Genomic DNA, 18,625 nt, shown 5'->3' on the forward strand with positions numbered 1-18,625 from the left:
AGATATTTCTTCTTCTTGTTGTTCTTCTCCTGCACAGCTAAGCTGGAAGTGGCATTTGCAGCTCGCAATAGTGCAGAGTTATCTCAAAGAAAGGGGCCACGGTGTTTCTGTATCTCTATTATGTTGGTGCGGCTTCGGAACTTTTAAATATCTTGATATATCTCGAGAACTACGCGTCTGATCAAAAAATATCATAGAACATAAAAAGTAGGAAACTTAATTCTCTACAAAAACGGTCTCTTAACATTTTGCCATAGCTCGCTTCGTTTCCGAGATATTTGCAGATATATCTCAAGGGAAGAGGCCTGACGGACATATTTCGAGATATTTCTTCTTCTTGTTGTTCTTCTTCTGCACAGCTAAGCTGGAAGTGGCATTTGCGGCTCGCACTAGTGCACAGTTATCTCAAAGAAAGGGGCCACGGTGTTTTTGTATCCCTATTATGTTGGTGCGGCTTCGGAACTTTTAAATATCTCGATATATCTCGAAAACTACGCTTCTGATCAAAAAATATCATAGAACATAAATTGTAGGAAACATAATTCTCTACAAAAAAGGTCTCTTAATATTTTGCCATAGCTCGCTTCGTTTCCGAGATATTTGCAGATTCAGCTCAAAGGAACTGGCCTGACGGACATATTTCGAGATATTTCTTCTTCTTGTTGTTCTTCCTCTGCACAGCTAAGCTGGAAGTGGCATTTGCAGCTCGCAATAGTGCAGAGTTATCTCAAAGAAAGGGGCCACGGTGTTTCTGTATCTCTATTATGTTGGTGCGGCTTCGGAACTTTTAAATAACTTGATATATCTCGAGAACTACGCATCTGATCAAAAAATATCATAGAACATAAAAAGTAGGAAACTTAATTCTCTACAAAAAAGGTCTCTTAACATTTTGCCATAGCTCGCTTCGTTTCCGAGATATGTGCAGATATATCTCAAGGGAAGGGGCCTGACGGACATATTTCGAGATATTTCTTCTTCTTGTTGTTCTTCTTCTGCACAGCTAAGTTGGAAGTGGCATTTGCGGCTCGCACTAGTGCAGAGTTATCTCAAAGAAAGGGGCCACGGTGTTTCTGTATCCCTATTATGTTGGTGCGGCTTCGGAACTTTTAAATATCTCGATGTATCTCGAAAACTACGCTTCTGATCAAAAAATATCATAGAAGATAAAAAGTAGGAAGCTTAATTCTCTACAAAAAAGGTCTCCTAACATTTTGCCATAGCTCGCTTCGTTTCCGAGATATTTGCAGATTTATCTCAAGGGAAGGGGCCTGACGGACGTATTTCGAGATATTTCTTCTTCTTGTTGTTCTTCTTCTGCACAGCTAAGCTGGAAGTGGCATTTGCGGCTCGCACTAGTGCAGAGTTATCTCAAAGAAAGGGGCCACGGTGTTTCTGCATCTCTATTATGTTGGTGCGGCTTCGGAACTTTTAAATATCTCGATGTATCTCGAAAACTACGCTTCTGATCAAAAAATATCATAGAACATAAATTGTAGGAAACATAATTCTCTACAAAAAATGTCTCTTAACATTTTGCCATAGCTCGCTTCGTTTCCGAGATATTTGCAGATTCAGCTCAAAGGAACTGGCCTGACGGACATATTTCGAGATATTTCTTCTTCTTGTTGTTCTTCCTCTGCACAGCTAAGCTGGAAGTGGCATTTGCAGCTCGCAATAGTGCAGAGTTATCTCAAAGAAAGGGGCCACGGTGTTTCTGTATCTCTATTATGTTGGTGCGGCTTCGGAACTTTTAAATATCTTAATATATCTCGAGAACCACGCATCTGATCAAAAAATATCATAGAACACAAAAAGTAGGAAACTTAATTCTCTACAAAAAAGGTCTCTTCTCATTTTGCCATAGCTCGCTTCGTTTCCGAGATATTTGCAGATTTATCTCAAGGGAAGGGGCCTGACGGACATATTTCGAGATATTTCTTCTTCTTGTTGTTCTTCTTCTGCACAGCTAAGCTGGAAGTGGCATTTGCGGCTCGCACTAGTGCAGAGTTATCTCAAAGAAAGGGGCCACGGTGTTTCTGTATCTCTATTATGTTGGTGCGGCTTCGGAACTTTTAAATATCTCGATATATCTCGAAAACTACGCTTCTGATCAAAAAATATCATAGAGCATAAATTGTAGGAAACAGAATTCTCTACAAAAAAGGTCTCTTAACATTTTGCCATAGCTCGTTTCGTTTCCGAGATATTTGCAGATATATCTCAAGGGAAGGGGCCTGACAGACATATTTCGAGATATTTCTTCTTCTTGTTGTTCTTCTTCTGCACAGCTAAGCTGGAAGTGGCATTTGCGGCTCGCACTAGTGCAGAGTTATCTCAAAGAAAGGGGCCACGGTGTTTCTGTATCTCTATTATGTTGGTGCGGCTTCGGAACTTTTAAATATCTCGATGTATCTCGAAAACTACGCTTCTGATCAAAAAATATCATAGAACATAAATTGTAGGAAACATAATGCTCTACAAAAAAGGTTTCTGAACATTTTGCCATAGCTCGCTTCGTTTCCGAGATATTTGCAGATATATCTCAAGGGAAGGGGCCTGACGGACATATTTCGAGATATTTCTTCTTCTTGTTGTTCTTCTTCTGCACAGCTAAGCTGGAGGTGGCATTTACAGCTCGCAATAGTGCAGAGTTATCTCAAAGAAAGGGGCCACGGTGTTTCTGTATCTCTATTATGTTGGTGCGGCTTCGGAACTTTTAAATATCTTGATATATCTCGAGAACTACGCATCTGATCAAAAAATATCATGGAAGATAAAAAGTAGGAAACTTAATTCTCTACAAAAAAGGTCTCTTAACATTTTGCCATAGCTCGCTTCGTTTCCGAGATATTTGCAGATTTATCTCAAGGGAAGGGGCCTGACGGACATATTTCGAGATATTTCTTCTTCTTGTTGTTCTTCTTCTGCACAGCTAAGCTGGAAGTGGCATTTGCGGCTCGCACTAGTGCAGAGTTATCTCAAAGAAAGGGGCCACGGTGTTTCTGTATCTCTATTATGTTGGTGCGGCTTCGGAACTTTTAAATATCTCGATGTATCTCGAAAACTACGCTTCTGATCAAAAAATATCGTAGAACATAAATTGTAGGAAACATAATTCTCTACAAAAAAGGTCTCTTAACATTTTGCCATAGCTCGCTTCGTTTCCGAGATATTTGCAGATATATCTCAAGGGAAGGGGCCTGACGGACATACTTCGAGATATTTCTTCTTCTTGTTGTTCTTCTTCTGCACAGCTAAGCTGGAAGTGGCATTTACAGCTCGCAATAGTGCAGAGTTATCTCAAAGAAAGGGGCCACGGTGTTTCTGTATCTCTATTATGTTGGTGCGGCTTCGGAACTTTTAAATATCTTGATATATCTCGAGAACTACGCATCTGATCAAAAAATATCATAGAACATGAAAAGTAGGAAACTTAATTCTCTACAAAAAAGGTCTCTTAACATTTTGCCATAGCTCTCTTCGTTTCCGAGATATTTGCAGATTTATCTCAAGGGAAGGGGCCTGACGGACATATTTCGAGATATTTCTTCTTCTTGTTGTTCTTCTTCTGCACAGCTAAGCTGGAAGTGGCATTTGCGGCTCGCACTAGTGCAGAGTTATCTCAAAGAAAGGGGCCACGGTGTTTCTGTATCTCTATTATGTTGGTGCGGCTTCGGAACTTTTAAATATCTTGATATATCTCGAGAACTACGCGTCTGATCAAAAAATATCATAGAACATAAAAAGTAGGAAACTTAATTCTCTACAAAAACGGTCTCTTAACATTTTGCCATAGCTCGCTTCGTTTCCGAGATATTTGCAGATATATCTCAAGGGAAGGGGCCTGACGGACATATTTCGAGATATTTCTTCTTCTTGTTGTTCTTCTTCCGCACAGCTAAGCTGGAAGTGGCATTTACAGTTCGCAATAGTGCAGAGTTATCGCAAAGAAAGGGGCCACGGTGTTTCTTTATCTCTATTATGTTGGTGCGGCTTCGGAACTTTTAAATATCTTGATATATCTCGAGAACTACGCATCTGATTAAAAAATATCATAGAACATAAAAAGTAGGAAACCTAATTTTCTACAAAAAAGGTCTCTTAACATTTTGCCGTAGCTCGCTTCGTTTCCGAGATATTTGCAGATTTATCTCAAGGGAAGGGGCCTGACGGACATATTTCGAGATATTTCTTCTTCTTGTTGTTCTTCTTCTGCACAGCTAAGCTGGAAGTGGCATTTGCAGCGCGCAATAGTGCAGAGTTATCTCAAAGAAAGGGGCCACGGTGTTTCTGTATCTCTATTATGTTGGTGCGGCTTCGGAACTTTTAAATATCTTGATATATCTCGAGAACTACGCATCTGATCAAAAAATATCATAGAACATAAAAAGTAGGAAACTTAATTCTCTACAAAAAAGGTCTCTTAACATTTTCCCATAACTGGCATCGTTTCCGAGATATTTGCAGATTTAGCTCAAGGGAAGGGGCCTGACGGACATATTCCGAGATATTTCTTCTTCTTGTTGTTCCTCTTCTGCACAGCTAAGCTGGAAGTGGCATTTGCAGGTCGCAATAGTGCAGAGTTATCTCAAAGAAAGGGGCCACGGTGTTTCTGTATCTCTATTATGTTGGTGCGGCTTCGGAACTTTTAAATATCTCGATATATCTCGAAAACTACGCTTCTGATCAAAAAATATCAGAGAAGGTAAATTGTAGGAAACATAATTCTCTACAAAAAAGGTCTCTTAACATTTTGCCATAGCTCGCTTCGTTTCCGAGATATTTGCAGATATATCTCAAGGGAAGGGGCCTGACGGACATATTTCGAGATATTTCTTCTTCTTGTTGTTCTTCTTCTGCACAGCTAAGCTGGAGGTGGCATTTACAGCTCGCAATAGTGCAGAGATATCTCAAAGAAAGGGGCCACGGTGTTTCTGTATCTCTATTATGTTGGTGCGGCTTCGGAACTTTTAAATATCTTGATATATCTCGAGAACTACGCATCTGATCAAAAAATATCGTAGAACATAAAAAGTAGGAAACTTAATTCTCTACAAATAAGGTCTCTAAACGTTTTGCCATAGCTCGCATGGTTTCCGAGATATTTGCAGATTTATCTCAAGGGAAGGGGCCTGACGGACATATTTCGAGATATTCCTTCTTCTTGTTGTTCTTCTTCTGCACAGCTAAGCTGGAAGTGGCATTTGCAGCTCGCAATAGTGCAGAGTTACCTCAAAGAAAGGGGCCACGGTGTTTCTGTATCTCTATTATGTTGGTGCGGCTTCGGAACTTTTAAATATCTCGATGTATCTCGAAAACTACGCTTCTGATCAAAAAATATCATAGAACATAAATTGTAGGAAACATAATTCTCTACAAAAAACGTCTCTTAACATTTTGCCATAGCTCGTTTCGTTTCCGAGATATTTGCAGATTCAGCTCAAAGGAACTGCCCTGACGGACATATTTCGAGATATTTCTTCTTCTTGTTGTTCTTCCTCTGCACAGCTAAGCTGGAAGTGGCATTTGCAGCTCGCAATAGTGCAGAGTTTTCTCAAAGAAAGGGGCCACGGTGTTTCTGTACCTCTATTATGTTGGTGCAGCTTCGGAGCTTTTAAATATCTTGATATATCTCGAGAACTACGCATCTGATCAAAAAATATCATAGAACATAAAAAGTAGGAAACTTAATTCTCTACAAAAAAGGTGTTTTAACGTTTTGCAATAGCTCGCTTCGTTTCCGAGATATTTGCAGATTTATCTCAAGGGAAGGGTCCTGACGGACATATTTCGAGATATTTCTTCTTCTTGTTGTTCTTCTTCTGCACAGCTAAACTGGAAGTGGCATTTCCAGCTCGCAATCATGCAGAGTTATCTCAAAGAGAGGGGCCACGGTGTTTCTGTATCTCTATTATGTTGGTGCGGCTTCGGAACTTTTAAATATCTTGATATATCTCGAGAACTACGCCTCTGATCGAAAAATATCATAGAACATAAAAAGTAGGAAACTTAATTCTCTACAAAAAAGGTCTCTTAACATTTTGCCATAGCTCGCTTCGTTTCCGAGATAGTTGCATATTTATCTCAAGGGAAGGGGCCTGACGGACATATTTCGAGATATTTCTTCTTCTTGTTGTTCTTCTTCTGCACAGCTAAGCTGGAAGTGGCATTTACAGCTCGCAATAGTGCAGAGTTATCTCAAAGAAAGGGGCCACGGTGTTTCTGTATCTCTATTATGTTGGTGCGGCTTCGGAACTTTTAAATATCTTGATATATCTCGAGAACTACGCATCTGATCAAAAAATATCATAGAACATAAAAAGTAGGAAACTTAATTCTCTACAAAAAAGGTCGCTTAACATTTTGCCATAGCTCGCTTCGTTTCCGAAATATTTGCATATTTATCTCAAGGGAAGGGGCCTGACGGACATATTTCGAGATATTTCTTCTTCTTGTTGTTCTTCTTCTGCACAGCTAAGCTGGAAGTGGCATTTGCAGCGCGCAATAGTGCAGAGTTGTCTCAAAGAAAGGGGCCACGGTGTTTCTGTATCTCTAATATGTTGGTGCGGCTTCGGAACTTTTAAATATCTTGATATATCTCGAGAACTACGCATCTGTCCAAAAAATATCATAGAACATAAAAAGTAGGAATCCTAATTTTCTACAAAAAAGGTCTCTTAACATTTTGCCGTAGCTCGCTTCGTTTCCGAGATATTTGCAGATTTATCTCAAGGGAAGGGGCCTGACGGACATATTTCCAGATATTTCTTCTTCTTGTTGTTCTTCTTCTGCACAGCTAAGCTGGAAGTGGCATTTGCAGCTCGCAATAGTGCAGAGTTACCTCAAAGAAAGGGGCCACGGTGTTTCTGTATCTCTATTATGTTGGTGCGGCTTCGGAACTTTTAAATATCTCGATATATCTCGAGAACTACGCATCTGATCAAAAAATATCATAGAACATAAAAAGTAGGAAACTTAATTCTCTACAAAAAAGGTCTCTTAACATTTTGCCATAGCTCGTTTCGTTTCCGAGATATTTGCAGATTCAGCTCAAAGGAACTGGCCTGACGGACATATTTCGAGATATTTCTTCTTCTTGTTGTTCTTCTTCTGCACAGCTAAGCTGGAAGCGGCATTTGCGGCTCGCACTAGTGCAGAGTTATCTCAAAGAAAGGGGCCACGGTGTTTCTGTATCTCTATTATGTTGGTGCGGCTTCGGAACTTTTAAATATCTCGATATATCTCGAAAACTACGCTTCTGATCAAAAAAATATCATAGAACATAAATTGTAGCAAACATAATTCTCTACAAAAAAGGTCTCTTAACATTTTGCCATAGCTCGCTTCGTTTCCGAGATATTTGCAGATATATCTCAAGGGAAGGGGCCTGACGGGCATATTTCGAGATATTTCTTCTTCTTGTTGTTCTTCTTCTGCACAGCTAAGCTGGAAGTGGCATTTACAGCTCGCAATAGTGCAGAGTTAGCTCAAAGAAAGGGGCCACGGTGTTTCTGTATCTCTATTATGTTGGTGCGGCTTCGGAACTTTTAAATATCTTGATATATCTCGAAAACTACGCATCCGATCAAAAAATATCGTAGAACATGAAAAGTAGGAAACTTAATTCTCTACGAAAAAGGTCTCTTAACATTTTGCCATAGCTCTCTTCGTTTCCGAGATATTTGCAGATATATCTCAAGGGAAGGGGCCTGACGGACATATTTCGAGATATTTCTTCTTCTTGTTGTTCTTCTTCTGCACAGCTAAGCTGGAAGTGGCATTTGCGGCTCGCACTAGTGCAGAGTTATCTCAAAGAAAGGGGCCACGGTGTTTCTGTATCTCTATTATGTTGGTGCGTCTTCGGAACTTTTAAATATCTCGATATATCTCGAAAACTACGCTTCTGATAAAAAAATATCATAGAACATAAATTGTAGGAAACATAATTCTCTACAAAAAACGTCTCTTAACATTTTGCCATAGCTCGTTTCGTTTCCGAGATATTTGCAGATTCAGCTCAAAGGAACTGGCCTGACGGACATATTTCGAGATATTTCTTCTTCTTGTTGTTCTTCCTCTGCACAGCTAAGCTGGAAGTGGCATTTGCAGCTCGCAATAGTGCAGAGTTTTCTCAAAGAAAGGGGCCACGGTGTTTCTGTATCTCTATTATGTTGGTGCGGCTTCGGAACTTTTAAATATCTTGATATATCTCGAGAACTACGCATCTGATCAAAAAATATTATAGAACATAAAAAGTAGGAATCCTAATTTTCTACAAAAAAGGTCTCTTAACATTTTGCCATAGCTCTCTTCGTTTCCGAGATATTTGCAGATATATCTCAAGGGAAGGGGCCTGACGGACATATTTCGAGATATTTCTTCTTCTTGTTGTTCTTCTTCTGCACAGCTAAGCTGGAAGTGGCATTTGCGGCTCGCACTAGTGCAGAGTTATCTCAAAGAAAGGGGCCACGGTGTTTCTGTATCTCTATTATGTTGGTGCGGCTTCGGAACTTTTAAATATCTCGATATATCTCGAAAACTACGCTTCTGATCAAAAAATATCATAGAACATAAATTGTAGCAAACATAATTCTCTACAAAAAAGGTCTCTTAACATTTTGCCATAGCTCGCTTCGTTTCCGAGATATTTGCAGATATATCTCAAGGGAAGGGGCCTGACGGGCATATTTCGAGATATTTCTTCTTCTTGTTGTTCTTCTTCTGCACAGCTAAGCTGGAAGTGGCATTTACAGCTCGCAATAGTGCAGAGTTATCTCAAAGAAAGGGGCCACGGTGTTTCTGTATCTCTATTATGTTGGTGCGGCTTCGGAACTTTTAAATATCTTGATATATCTCGAAAACTTCGCATCCGATCAAAAAATATCATAGAACATAAATTGTAGGAAACATAATTCTCTACAAAAAACGTCTCTTAACATTTTGCCATAGCTCGTTTCGTTTCCGAGATATTTGCAGATTCAGCTCAAAGGAACTGGCCTGACGGACATATTTCGAGATATTTCTTCTTCTTGTTGTTCTTCCTCTGCACAGCTAAGCTGGAAGTGGCATTTGCAGCTCGCAATATTGCAGAGTTTTCTCAAAGAAAGGGGCCACGGTGTTTCTGTATCTCTATTATGTTGGTGCGGCTTCGGAACTTTTAAATATCTTGATATATCTCGAGAACTACGCATCTGATCAAAAAATATCATAGAACATAAAAAGTAGGAATCCTAATTTTCTACAAAAAAGGTCTCTTAACATTTTGCCATAGCTCGCTTCGTTTCCGAGATATTTGCATATTTATCTCAAGGGAAGGGGCCTGACGGACATATTTCGAGATATTTCTTCTTCTTGTTGTTCTTCTTCTGCACAGCTAAGCTGGAAGTGGCATTTACAGCTCGCAATAGTGCAGAGTTATCTCAAAGAAAGGGGCCACGGTGTTTCTGTATCTCTATTATGTTGGTGCGGCTTCGGAACTTTTAAATATCTTGATATATCTCGAGAACTACGCATCTGATCAAAAAATATCATAGAACATAAATTGTAGCAAACATAATTCTCTACAAAAAAGGTCTCTTAACATTTTGCCATAGCTCGCTTCGTTTCCGAGATATTTGCAGATATATCTCAAGGGAAGGGGCCTGACGGACATATTTCGAGATATTTCTTCTTCTTGTTGTTCTTCTTCTGCACAGCTAAGCTGGAAGTGGCATTTGCGGCTCGCACTAGTGCAGAGTTATCTCAGAGAAAGGGGCCACGGTGTTTCTGTATCTCTATTATGTTGGTGCGGCTTCGGAACTTTTAAATATCTCGATATATCTCGAAAACTACGCTTCTGATCAAAAAATATCATAGAACATAAATTGTAGCAAACATAATTCTCTACAAAAAAGGTCTCTTAACATTTTGCCATAGCTCGCTTCGTTTCCGAGATATTTGCAGATATATCTCAAGGGATGGGGCCTGACGGGCATATTTCGAGATATTTCTTCTTCTTGTTGTTCTTCTTCTGCACAGCTAAGCTGGAAGTGGCATTTACAGCTCGCAATAGTGCAGAGTTATCTCAAAGAAAGGGGCCACGGTGTTTCTGTATCTCTATTATGTTGGTGCGGCTTCGGAACTTTTAAATATCTTGATATATCTCGAGAACTACGCATCCGATCAAAAAATATCGTAGAACATGAAAAGTAGGAAACTTAATTCTCTACAAAAAAGGTCTCTTAACATTTTGCCATAGCTCTCTTCGTTTCCGAGATATTTGCAGATATATCTCAAGGGAAGGGGCCTGACGGACATATTTCGAGATATTTCTTCTTCTTGTTGTTCTTCTTCTGCACAGCTAAGCTGGAAGTGGCATTTGCGGCTCGCACTAGTGCAGAGTTATCTCAAAGAAAGGGGCCACGGTGTTTCTGTATCTCTATTATGTTGGTGCGTCTTCGGAACTTTTAAATATCTCGATATATCTCGAAAACTACGCTTCTGATCAAAAAATATCATAGAACATAAATTGTAGGAAACATAATTCTCTACAAAAAACGTCTCTTAACATTTTGCCATAGCTCGTTTCGTTTCCGAGATATTTGCAGATTCAGCTCAAAGGAACTGGCCTGACGGACATATTTCGAGATATTCCTTCTTCTTGTTGTTCTTCCTCTGCACAGCTAAGCTGGAAGTGGCATTTGCGGCTCGCACTAGTGCAGAGTTATCTCAAAGAAAGGGGCCACGGTGTTTCTGTATCTCTATTATGTTGGTGCGTCTTCGGAACTTTTAAATATCTCGATATATCTCGAAAACTACGCTTCTGATCAAAAAATATCATAGAACATAAATTGTAGGAAACATAATTCTCTACAAAAAAGGTCTCTTAACATTTTGCCATAGCTCGTTTCGTTTCCGAGATATTTGCAGATTCAGCTCAAAGGAACTGGCCTGACGGACATATTTCGAGATATTTCTTCTTCTTGTTGTTCTTCCTCTGCACAGCTAAGCTGGAAGTGGCATTCGCAGCTCGCAATAGTGCAGAGTTATCTCAAAGAAAGGGGCCACGGTGTTTCTGTATCTCTATTATGTTGGTGCTGCTTCGGAACTTTTAAATATCTTGATATATCTCGAGAACTACGCATCTGATCAAAAAATATCATAGAACATGAAAAGTAGGAAACTTAATTCTCTACAAAAAAGGTCTGTTAACATTTTGCCATAGCTCTCTTCGTTTCCGAGATATTTGCAGATTTATCTCAAGGGAAGGGGCCTGACGGACATATTTCGAGATATTTCTTCTTCTTGTTGTTCTTCTTCTGCACAGCTAAGCTGGAAGTGGCATTTGCAGCTCGCAAGAGTGCAGAGTTATCCCAAAGAAAGGGACCACGGTGTTTCTGTATCTCTATTATGTTGGTGCGGCTTCGGAACTTTTAAATATCTTGATATATCTCGAGAAGTACGCATCTGATCAAAAAATATCATAGAACATAAAAAGTAGGAAACTTAATTCTCTACAAAAAAGGTCTCTTAACATTTTGCCATAGCTCGCTTCGTTTCCGAGATATTTGCATATTTATCTCAAGGGAAGGGGCCTGACGGACATATTTCGAGATATTTCTTCTTCTTGTTGTTCTTCTTCTGCACAGCTAAGCTGGAAGTGGCATTTACAGCTCGCAATAGTGCAGAGTTATCTCAAAGAAAGGGGCCACGGTGTTTCTGTATCTCTATTATGTTGGTGCGGCTTCGGAACTTTTAAATATCTTGATATATCTCGAGAACTACGCATCTGATCAAAAAATATCATAGAACATAAAAAGTAGGAAACTTAATTCTCTACAAAAAAGGTCGCTTAACATTTTGCCATAGCTCGTTTCGTTTCCGAGATATTTGCAGATTCAGCTCAAAGGAACTGGCCTGACGGACATATTTCGAGATATTTCTTCTTCTTGTTGTTCTTCCTCTGCACAGCTAAGCTGGAAGTGGCATTTGCAGCTCGCAATAGTGCAGAGTTTTCTCAAAGAAAGGGGCCACGGTGTTTCTGTATCTCTATTATGTTGGTGCGGCTTCGGAACTTTTAAATATCTTGATATATCTCGAGAACTACGCATCTGATCAAAAAATATTATAGAACATAAAAAGTAGGAATCCTAATTTTCTACAAAAAAGGTCTCTTAACATTTTGCCATAGCTCTCTTCGTTTCCGAGATATTTGCAGATATATCTCAAGGGAAGGGGCCTGACGGACATATTTCGAGATATTTCTTCTTCTTGTTGTTCTTCTTCTGCACAGCTAAGCTGGAAGTGGCATTTGCGGCTCGCACTAGTGCAGAGTTATCTCAAAGAAAGGGGCCACGGTGTTTCTGTATCTCTATTATGTTGGTGCGGCTTCGGAACTTTTAAATATCTCGATATATCTCGAAAACTACGCTTCTGATCAAAAAATATCATAGAACATAAATTGTAGCAAACATAATTCTCTACAAAAAAGGTCTCTTAACATTTTGCCATAGCTCGCTTCGTTTCCGAGATATTTGCAGATATATCTCAAGGGAAGGGGCCTGACGGGCATATTTCGAGATATTTCTTCTTCTTGTTGTTCTTCTTCTGCACAGCTAAGCTGGAAGTGGCATTTACAGCTCGCAATAGTGCAGAGTTATCTCAAAGAAAGGGGCCACGGTGTTTCTGTATCTCTATTATGTTGGTGCGGCTTCGGAACTTTTAAATATCTTGATATATCTCGAAAACTTCGCATCCGATCAAAAAATATCATAGAACATAAATTGTAGGAAACATAATTCTCTACAAAAAACGTCTCTTAACATTTTGCCATAGCTCGTTTCGTTTCCGAGATATTTGCAGATTCAGCTCAAAGGAACTGGCCTGACGGACATATTTCGAGATATTTCTTCTTCTTGTTGTTCTTCCTCTGCACAGCTAAGCTGGAAGTGGCATTTGCAGCTCGCAATATTGCAGAGTTTTCTCAAAGAAAGGGGCCACGGTGTTTCTGTATCTCTATTATGTTGGTGCGGCTTCGGAACTTTTAAATATCTTGATATATCTCGAGAACTACGCATCTGATCAAAAAATATCATAGAACATAAAAAGTAGGAATCCTAATTTTCTACAAAAAAGGTCTCTTAACATTTTGCCATAGCTCGCTTCGTTTCCGAGATATTTGCATATTTATCTCAAGGGAAGGGGCCTGACGGACATATTTCGAGATATTTCTTCTTCTTGTTGTTCTTCTTCTGCACAGCTAAGCTGGAAGTGGCATTTACAGCTCGCAATAGTGCAGAGTTATCTCAAAGAAAGGGGCCACGGTGTTTCTGTATCTCTATTATGTTGGTGCGGCTTCGGAACTTTTAAATATCTTGATATATCTCGAGAACTACGCATCTGATCAAAAAATATCATAGAACATAAATTGTAGCAAACATAATTCTCTACAAAAAAGGTCTCTTAACATTTTGCCATAGCTCGCTTCGTTTCCGAGATATTTGCAGATATATCTCAAGGGAAGGGGCCTGACGGACATATTTCGAGATATTTCTTCTTCTTGTTGTTCTTCTTCTGCACAGCTAAGCTGGAAGTGGCATTTGCGGCTCGCACTAGTGCAGAGTTATCTCAGAGAAAGGGGCCACGGTGTTTCTGTATCTCTATTATGTTGGTGCGGCTTCGGAACTTTTAAATATCTCGATATATCTCGAAAACTACGCTTCTGATCAAAAAATATCATAGAACATAAATTGTAGCAAACATAATTCTCTACAAAAAAGGTCTCTTAACATTTTGCCATAGCTCGCTTCGTTTCCGAGATATTTGCAGATATATCTCAAGGGATGGGGCCTGACGGGCATATTTCGAGATATTTCTTCTTCTTGTTGTTCTTCTTCTGCACAGCTAAGCTGGAAGTGGCATTTACAGCTCGCAATAGTGCAGAGTTATCTCAAAGAAAGGGGCCACGGTGTTTCTGTATCTCTATTATGTTGGTGCGGCTTCGGAACTTTTAAATATCTTGATATATCTCGAGAACTACGCATCCGATCAAAAAATATCGTAGAACATGAAAAGTAGGAAACTTAATTCTCTACAAAAAAGGTCTCTTAACATTTTGCCATAGCTCTCTTCGTTTCCGAGATATTTGCAGATATATCTCAAGGGAAGGGGCCTGACGGACATATTTCGAGATATTTCTTCTTCTTGTTGTTCTTCTTCTGCACAGCTAAGCTGGAAGTGGCATTTGCGGCTCGCACTAGTGCAGAGTTATCTCAAAGAAAGGGGCCACGGTGTTTCTGTATCTCTATTATGTTGGTGCGTCTTCGGAACTTTTAAATATCTCGATATATCTCGAAAACTACGCTTCTGATCAAAAAATATCATAGAACATAAATTGTAGGAAACATAATTCTCTACAAAAAACGTCTCTTAACATTTTGCCATAGCTCGTTTCGTTTCCGAGATATTTGCAGATTCAGCTCAAAGGAACTGGCCTGACGGACATATTTCGAGATATTCCTTCTTCTTGTTGTTCTTCCTCTGCACAGCTAAGCTGGAAGTGGCATTTGCGGCTCGCACTAGTGCAGAGTTATCTCAAAGAAAGGGGCCACGGTGTTTCTGTATCTCTATTATGTTGGTGCGTCTTCGGAACTTTTAAATATCTCGATATATCTCGAAAACTACGCTTCTGATCAAAAAATATCATAGAACATAAATTGTAGGAAACATAATTCTCTACAAAAAAGGTCTCTTAACATTTTGCCATAGCTCGTTTCGTTTCCGAGATATTTGCAGATTCAGCTCAAAGGAACTGGCCTGACGGACATATTTCGAGATATTTCTTCTTCTTGTTGTTCTTCCTCTGCACAGCTAAGCTGGAAGTGGCATTCGCAGCTCGCAATAGTGCAGAGTTATCTCAAAGAAAGGGGCCACGGTGTTTCTGTATCTCTATTATGTTGGTGCTGCTTCGGAACTTTTAAATATCTTGATATATCTCGAGAACTACGCATCTGATCAAAAAATATCATAGAACATGAAAAGTAGGAAACTTAATTCTCTACAAAAAAGGTCTGTTAACATTTTGCCATAGCTCTCTTCGTTTCCGAGATATTTGCAGATTTATCTCAAGGGAAGGGGCCTGACGGACATATTTCGAGATATTTCTTCTTCTTGTTGTTCTTCTTCTGCACAGCTAAGCTGGAAGTGGCATTTGCAGCTCGCAAGAGTGCAGAGTTATCCCAAAGAAAGGGACCACGGTGTTTCTGTATCTCTATTATGTTGGTGCGGCTTCGGAACTTTTAAATATCTTGATATATCTCGAGAAGTACGCATCTGATCAAAAAATATCATAGAACATAAAAAGTAGGAAACTTAATTCTCTACAAAAAAGGTCTCTTAACATTTTGCCATAGCTCGCTTCGTTTCCGAGATATTTGCATATTTATCTCAAGGGAAGGGGCCTGACGGACATATTTCGAGATATTTCTTCTTCTTGTTGTTCTTCTTCTGCACAGCTAAGCTGGAAGTGGCATTTACAGCTCGCAATAGTGCAGAGTTATCTCAAAGAAAGGGGCCACGGTGTTTCTGTATCTCTATTATGTTGGTGCGGCTTCGGAACTTTTAAATATCTTGATATATCTCGAGAACTACGCATCTGATCAAAAAATATCATAGAACATAAAAAGTAGGAAACTTAATTCTCTACAAAAAAGGTCGCTTAACATTTTGCCATAGCTCGCTTCGTTTCCGAGATATTTGCATATTTATCTCAAGGGAAGGGGCCTGACGGACATATTTCGAGATATTTCTTCTTCTTGTTGTTCTTCTTCTGCACAGCTAAGCTGGAAGTGGCATTTGCGGCTCGCACTAGTGCAGAGTTATCTCAAAGAAAGGGGCCACGGTGTTTCTGTATCTCTATTATGTTGGTGCGGCTTCGGAACTTTTAAATATCTCGATATATCTCGAAAACTACGCTTCTGATCAAAAAATATCATAGAACATAAATTGTAGCAAACATAATTCTCTACAAAAAAGGTCTCTTAACATTTTGCCATATCTCGCTTCGTTTCCGAGATATTTGCAGATATATCTCAAGGGAAGGGGCCTGACGGGCATATTTCGAGATATTTCTTCTTCTTGTTGTTCTTCTTCTGCACAGCTAAGCTGGAAGTGGCATTTACAGCTCGCAATAGTGCAGAGTTATCTCAAAGAAAGGGGCCACGGTGTTTCTGTATCTCTATTATGTTGGTGCGGCTTCGGAACTTTTAAATATCTTGATATATCTCGAAAACTACGCATCCGATCAAAAAATATCGTAGAACATGAAAAGTAGGAAACTTAATTCTCTACAAAAAAGGTCTCTTAACATTTTGCCATAGCTCTCTTCGTTTCCGAGATATTTGCAGATATATCTCAAGGGAAGGGGCCTGACGGACATATTTCGAGATATTTCTTCTTCTTGTTGTTCTTCTTCTGCACAGCTAAGCTGGAAGTGGCATTTGCGGCTCGCACTAGTGCAGAGTTATCTCAAAGAAAGGGGCCACGGTGTTTCTGTATCTCTATTATGTTGGTGCGTCTTCGGAACTTTTAAATATCTCGATATATCTCGAAAACTACGCTTCTGATCAAAAAATATCATAGAACATAAATTGTAGGAAACATAATTCTCTACAAAAAACGTCTCTTAACATTTTGCCATAGCTCGTTTCGTTTCCGAGATATTTGCAGATTCAGCTCAAAGGAACTGGCCTGACGGACATATTTCGAGATATTTCTTCTTCTTGTTGTTCTTCCTCTGCACAGCTAAGCTGGAAGTGGCATTTGCAGCTCGCAATAGTGCAGAGTTTTCTCAAAGAAAGGGGCCACGGTGTTTCTGTATCTCTATTATGTTGGTGCGGCTTCGGAACTTTTAAATATCTTGATATATCTCGAGAACTACGCATCTGATCAAAAAATATCATAGAACATAAAAAGTAGGAATCCTAATTTTCTACAAAAAAGGTCTCTTAACATTTTGCCATAGCTCGCTTCGTTTCCGAGATATTTGCATATTTATCTCAAGGGAAGGGGCCTGACGGACATATTTCGAGATATTTCTTCTTCTTGTTGTTCTTCTTCTGCACAGCTAAGCTGGAAGTGGCATTTACAGCTCGCAATAGTGCAGAGTTATCTCAAAGAAAGGGGCCACGGTGTTTCTGTATCTCTATTATGTTGGTGCGGCTTCGGAACTTTTAAATATCTTGATATATCTCGAGAACTACGCATCTGATCAAAAAATATCATAGAACATAAATTGTAGCAAACATAATTCTCTACAAAAAAGGTCTCTTAACATTTTGCCATAGCTCGCTTCGTTTCCGAGATATTTGCAGATATATCTCAAGGGAAGGGGCCTGACGGACATATTTCGAGATATTTCTTCTTCTTGTTGTTCTTCTTCTGCACAGCTAAGCTGGAAGTGGCATTTGCGGCTCGCACTAGTGCAGAGTTATCTCAAAGAAAGGGGCCACGGTGTTTCTGTATCTCTATTATGTTGGTGCGGCTTCGGAACTTTTAAATATCTCGATATATCTCGAAAACTACGCTTCTGATCAAAAAATATCATAGAACATAAATTGTAGCAAACATAATTCTCTACAAAAAAGGTCTCTTAACATTTTGCCATAGCTCGCTTCGTTTCCGAGATATTTGCAGATATATCTCAAGGGAAGGGGCCTGACGGGCATATTTCGAGATATTTCTTCTTCTTGTTGTTCTTCTTCTGCACAGCTAAGCTGGAAGTGGCATTTACAGCTCGCAATAGTGCAGAGTTATCTCAAAGAAAGGGGCCACGGTGTTTCTGTATCTCTATTATGTTGGTGCGGCTTCGGAACTTTTAAATATCTTGATATATCTCGAGAACTACGCATCCGATCAAAAAATATCGTAGAACATGAAAAGTAGGAAACTTAATTCTCTACAAAAAAGGTCTCTTAACATTTTGCCATAGCTCTCTTCGTTTCCGAGATATTTGCAGATATATCTCAAGGGAAGGGGCCTGACGGACATATTTCGAGATATTTCTTCTTCTTGTTGTTCTTCTTCTGCACAGCTAAGCTGGAAGTGGCATTTGCGGCTCGCACTAGTGCAGAGTTATCTCAAAGAAAGGGGCCACGGTGTTTCTGTATCTATTATGTTGGTGCGTCTTCGGAACTTTTAAATATCTCGATATATCTCGAAAACTACGCTTCTGATCAAAAAATATCATAGAACATAAATTGTAGGAAACATAATTCTCTACAAAAAACGTCTCTTAACATTTTGCCATAGCTCGTTTCGTTTCCGAGATATTTGCAGATTCAGCTCAAAGGAACTGGCCTGACGGACATATTTCGAGATATTTCTTCTTCTTGTTGTTCTTCCTCTGCACAGCTAAGCTGGAAGTGGCATTTGCGGCTCGCACTAGTGCAGAGTTATCTCAAAGAAAGGGGCCACGGTGTTTCTGTATCTCTATTATGTTGGTGCGTCTTCGGAACTTTTAAATATCTCGATATATCTCGAAAACTACGCTTCTGATCAAAAAATATCATAGAACATAAATTGTAGGAAACATAATTCTCTACAAAAAAGGTCTCTTAACATTTTGCCATAGCTCGTTTCGTTTCCG

This window comes from Osmia lignaria, unplaced genomic scaffold (genome assembly GCF_051020975.1).
Source record: "Osmia lignaria lignaria isolate PbOS001 unplaced genomic scaffold, iyOsmLign1 scaffold0001, whole genome shotgun sequence".
Classification (NCBI taxonomy): Eukaryota; Metazoa; Arthropoda; class Insecta; order Hymenoptera; family Megachilidae; genus Osmia; species Osmia lignaria.